This window comes from Drosophila mojavensis, unplaced genomic scaffold (genome assembly GCF_018153725.1).
Source record: "Drosophila mojavensis isolate 15081-1352.22 unplaced genomic scaffold, ASM1815372v1 contig_74, whole genome shotgun sequence".
NCBI lineage: Eukaryota > Metazoa > Arthropoda > Insecta > Diptera > Drosophilidae > Drosophila > Drosophila mojavensis.
Window position 1 is genome coordinate 9,451,690 of NW_025318899.1, and position 6,001 is coordinate 9,457,690.

Sequence of the window (6,001 nt, forward strand, 5' to 3'; positions counted from 1 at the left end):
TGGCGGTGGTGGTGGTGTCGACTATATCGTTCCAGTGCACACACGCACACACAAACACTCGTAAGCATGCTCTCGCCTTTCGCTTCTCCGCCTAAGCAAGGAGAGTAAACAAACAGCCACACACACACACACGCACGCACACTCATACAGTTACAGCAGCTGGAAGTGCGCTGCGTTACCCGCCAATCAGAGCGCGCCATTCGATTCGTGTATGACGTAGACGCTTCTGTTCTTTAGCGCTTCCTGTGGCCCTCCATTGACAGGTGCGACTTTTATTAGCACCATGCCATTTGAGCCAAACAAAAGAAAGCAAAAACGAAATGGAAATACGACCATTAATTACTTCTTATTTTCACGCTTCCCATGGCAGGGGTAGTGTTTCATTTTGGGCACGCCCATTTGTTTTGTTTGGCTAGTCGGCTGTTTGTTTACCTTTCTGCCGAGCGACTCTATGCCGACTCTCATTCAATATGAACAACGATCGTGACGCAGCAACAACAACACCAAAATAATATACAAAAAACTAAGTTGGCCTATATTTTTGCTGAGATAAGTATTCTTCAAAACAGATAAGCAGCAAAAAGAGTTCTCAACTTTTAACAGTTGCTTAAAGTAGAAACAATTTTATAAGTAATTAAAGTATTTTCTAAAAGTATAAGAAAATATATTAAGTACAAACAAATTTTTAAATAATTTTAGTATTTGTAAAACCATTTTTGAAGGTTCTTAAAATAAAATTTAAATATGGATGCATATTTCTTAAAGAAAAAAAATTAATTCTGTTCTTAGAAATAAAAATTAAATAATATAGAATAGAGCAAAAATTAAAAGAAGGATTTAAAATTTAGTCTACAAATAATAAAAAAAAAATCGTATTTAGATATAAATAATTATAACTGAAGAGTGATATGGTAGCCAGTATTATATTTAAGAAATAATGATTATCCATTTATTAACAAATAATCTGTTAGCTTCAAGTAAAAAAGGTAATGATAAAAAAATGTTTCTACCATATAGAACTAGACATCACAAAATGCTTTACCTTCCAACTTTTCCGTTATATTATTCAATAAAAAAGTCATAAAACCAAAGTACTTTAGGTTTTAAAACCTAGCCAAGGTATTTTTAGAGCCTGCTAAGTAACAAAAAGCAGTTTTGATCACATTTCATATCAAACTTCAGTTGCAGTTCAGGAACTCTGAAAACTTTTTATACCAAATCAAATGCATCTAAAATTTTCATAAAATATGAAAAATGTTCCACTTAAATGCGCTAGCCCCAAAAGCATATACCAAATATATATGCACCTTAACATATATATTTATATACTTAAATGTATATGCGTATACATATATATAATTTAACGAGCTGGATTTTTTTATAGTGGCAACACCCAGAGCGAACTAATAGAAAGACGTCACAGCGGGCGCATCAAGTGCGTATTCACTGTAATTTTTTTTTTTGTGGTCGCGCCGAGGTGCTGAAGCTTGTGTTTGGCAAACTTGTTTCTCTGTTTACTTTTTATGATAATGTCATAAAAGCGAATTAACCTATAAAACCGAAAAGTGTGCGCCTTACATGATGGAATTGCGACATAAGGTCTGGGCGTGTCCTTGCCAAAGCGAAAGATATATGGTTGTCAGAGAGAGGCCGAGGGCGAGGGCGAGCGTCGAGTGTGGGCTTAAAGCAGCAGCTGACCAAAACAAATGCAGGTTAACAAATTTAAAGGGATGCAAGAGAAAATCGCGAATGGGAGCAGCAGGAGGAGAATGAAAAGTGGTAGGCAGCAGCAGGAGGCGTTGCAGAAGCAGAAACAGGAAAAAGCAATAGAAGAAGAAACAGGAGGCTGAGCTGCAGGTGCAGGATCAGCAGGAGGTGAAGGGGAGGAGCAGGAGGTAACCAGCAGGAACAGCAACAGAAGTAAACAGCGGCAGCAGCAACAGTAGGATCAAAAGCAGGAGCAAGAGACGTAGGAGAAACTGCAGCAGCAGAGGTAGGAGTAAGAGCTACAGTTGTAGCAGGAGTCAGAGAAAGTGCAGGAGCAAGGGCAGAGGGGAGCAGCAGCAGGAGTAGCTACAGCAACATCATCTACCAGGGCCAGGAGCAGGAGCAGCAGCGGCAGCAGGAGCGGGAGCGGGAGCAGCCAAAGCCACTTCAAAGTGTCCCTCTGGGGTGTTAAGTACAATATTTGCTCTGTTGCGCGCACTTTTTGCGAGTCAGCTGCAATCAATCAATGGGTCGAACGCAACCGTCCAGCTGTGGACGGACCGATGGATGGTTGGGTTGGACGCTTGGAGTGGCAACCACATGGGGCGTTTCCATTTGCAACCGCCACACATTGACCACCCTCGGCGCTCAGTGCCATGCCCCAGAAGTAGTACGACACTCTTTCCCTTCCTCTTATACACTTTCTCTCCCCTCTCTCCCTCTCTCTCTCTCTCACTCTTTGTGCTTTTCTATCAATACTCAGTGCTCTGGCCTTAGGCATATCTTAGGCAATCGCGTTTTTTTGGCCCTTGCACAAGTATGAAATCAGTTGCCGCCACTTAAATCTATTTTGACAATTGAGCTGTCTGACAGCGTTCACTTTTCACGCATATAAATGTCAGGCAAATGCATCCCCTATCCACATACACACATGTATATACTCTGCCTTGCAGCATTCTCTCTCTCTCTCACTCTCTCTTTCGACCATTAGCTGGAACGCGCATTTTATGCTGTTTTAATTGCAACATCTGTCACTGCGGTTTATGCATATATCAATTTCAAAATAGCTGCCAAATGGCAACGGCAATGATTCGAACCCAAACCCGAACCCAATCCCAGACCCAAACCCAGATTTGAACCCATGCCCATACAGAAAGTACCACCATGAAAAATGAATTATTTTTATTTTTATTATTTTCGCCTCGCAAACTCATGCGACAAAACTGTCACAACATTCGCTTCTGACACGACAGCCCAGCTGAAGACGAGGGCTGTGTGTGGCAGTGGCAGAGGCAGAGGCTGCGGCAGTAACTGTGGCAGCAACACTCAATGTGGCAGCAGCAGCAGCAGCTTGACAAGGAGGATGAGCCACGCACTATGCGAAAGCATTGTTTTTTGGCATTGTTGCAGTTGTTGTTGTTGTTGTTGTTGCTGTTGTTGTCATTGTCAGCATTGCCGACTTTAATGGATGTCAGAATACATAAAAATTGTCAAAGGGAAATATGGCGCTGTTACATAATTGATTTCCATTATAAAACAACAACAAAAAATCACAAAAAATAAATAAAATTGTTTGCTCAAAAAATGATTTGACTGGTGTTTGGAGAGCAGCTTTTAGACTATTAAATAAAACATGGAAATTTATCATGTTTAGTTATAAATAACAAAGCATTGAGTTGGATTTATACTATATTTTTAGCCAAAAATAAAAAGTCCTAGCAATATGTATGCTTTATATAGTTATGAATAAAAGATTGAGTTATTTTGATATATTTATACTCTTGAAAAATGTCTGTAATAATATTCTACTATTAATATTTTGTATAATAATTTTCCCTATTGCCTAACAATTTTCTAATATTTTTATATTCTTGCAAATTAATGTCTAAGGTCCAGCACTCATATTTTAGCTTAAAAAAATATATATAAATAAATAAATAAAAATCCAATTGCAATAAATTGAAGCTATAAGAACTGTAACTCCATAAGAGCTCATAAGACCTTCAAGCCCATCAAAATATATTTAAGGCTGACAGAGATCTGTGAAAACAAGTTAAGCCATGCCAACAGATTTGGTCGTTAGCTCAAATCGTTAGCTGAAGTGCCTCATCCTTAGCTGGAAGACAAGTCATTATAATTGACAGCTTAATAGGCATATGATCGGGGCCTTTTCCAATTTCAATTGACAACACGAAATGTTAATGCAGTTAGCAAGTGCAAAACATTTAATGTATTTGCAGTTGGCAGACGCGTGTCGCGCGATGTAATTGCGAGAGGACTCTTAAGCGCCAGGGCAAACACAATGAGTGCCTTTGCGCGGGCTGAGAGGATAATGTTGAGCGGCTGCTCAGCAGCAGAGGATTGCCCAAATGAGTTTGTCAATCAAAATGCAAATGTCAGTGGGAAAGTGACATAATCCCACTTGGGAGCTGTGAGCTGAGAGCTCTGAGCTGTGAGCTGTGAGCTGAGAGCTGAGCTAAGCCAAACGAAACGAACCGAAATCCCGGTGCGAGTTAAAGCGTTTGACCGCAGCCGTCAGAGCGCAGTCGAGGGAGGGAATGCAACGGAAATAGCAACAGATGACGACGATGACGATGACGACGAGGATGACATTGATGTGTGAGCGGAGGAGAGAGAGAGAGAGAGAGACAGGCATGACAGCCATTGAGAGCGAGCGAAATGGCTAGATGGGCGGTGGGTGGGGTTGTTAAATTGCAATAATCGGCTCTTGAGCTCAGCGAAAGCAGCGAACAACGTTTATGTTTTATGTGCTCATTTATAATGCGTGCTGCTCATTTGGTAATGGTTCGATAATGACACAAGTATAAGCAAAGAGAGCGAGAGAGAAAGAGAAAGAGAGAGAGAGAGAGTACTTAAAAGGACCACCAAGCAATGCGTGGAAAACTGGACATCTGTTTGATAAAGCAAAATGTGTAGAGAGAGAGTGTGTGTGTGTGTGTGTGTCGAGTGTGTGGAGAGTATGTGCAGAGTTTCCCATTTGACAATAAATCTCAAACACTTGTGTAAGAGGAAACTTTTCTGACAGCTCTGCAGAGATCTGCAGCGGCAACCACGTCGATCAGCTTGCATGTAGCTTTAGGCGCCACTCGCCGGGGGTCAACAGGCGGCCGGAGGCAAAAAGAGACAAGAAGTTCAAATGGGAAAGAGGAAGCAGGCAAAACACAACTAGCCAGCCAGCCAGCCACGACTTCGATGTGACTGAAATAGATAGACACCGTCTGTGGACAGACCAGCAGACGGACGCAGTCAGTCTAAGTCGCCAGCAGAGAGAAAAAAGAGTCATAAAAGTGAATAAGCCCCATTCCCAATTGCCAATTATACTGCAAGCAGACCCCGCCATGACAAGACAAACGTTGCCAGCTATCGACGATCGTTGCCGTTGTCAGCCATTCGGCATAGGCCGACTGAGCGACTGCATGTGAGGGGCGCTGCAGCAGCAGCAGCAACTTGGAGCTTGGAGCTTCACGACGGATTCCATTGCGCGCCTGTCTACGAGGCCCCAAAAAAAAGTTTTCCCTCGACGTTCAAATTCTCCGGCGAATCGTGGCACAAAACGCCTCGAATTTACTTTTTTCCCTCTCTCACTCTTCCCCTCTCTTTTCTTATATAATATATTTCATTTAATTTGCGGCGCTTATCAGGCGCCAGGCCCAAAGACAATCGGTGACAATGGCTCAATCGTACTACAAATGAATACCAACTATCGTGCCATGGTTAACACACACTCACACAGTCACAATCACACACATACACCTTTGAGTGTTAACGTGGCGTTGTCAAAATTATTTAGATTTCAGACTCGATTTTGGGCACTCGCCGTTATGTTGTTTTAGAATGCAAGTTTGCTTTAAGTTTTATGTCAGCCAATTAATCGAAAAAATCAACTAAATAAATATGTATTTTCCAAATACTTATAAAAACGTGCTCTTAAGCTGTCTTCTACAAGATTAGAACTTCCTCTTATAATTTTGATGTATAGACCTCTTTTTGTCACAGTTATCCTTCTGCTCTCTCTCTATCTCTCCCTCTCTCAGTTCTCGCTTACTATCTTTCTCTTTCTCTTTGTCTCTATTCTTCCATTTTCTATACTTGTCGCTCTCCCTCTCTCTCTCCCTCCCCCTTTTTCTCTCTCTCCCTCTCTCCCCCTCTCTATCTCTCTCTTTCTCTCTCTGTCTAATATATATATTTCCGTATTCCATCTGAAGCTCATTTTATGTTGGTGAACATTAATTCATATAACTCCTCATATGTTTTATACCCACACAAAGTATAT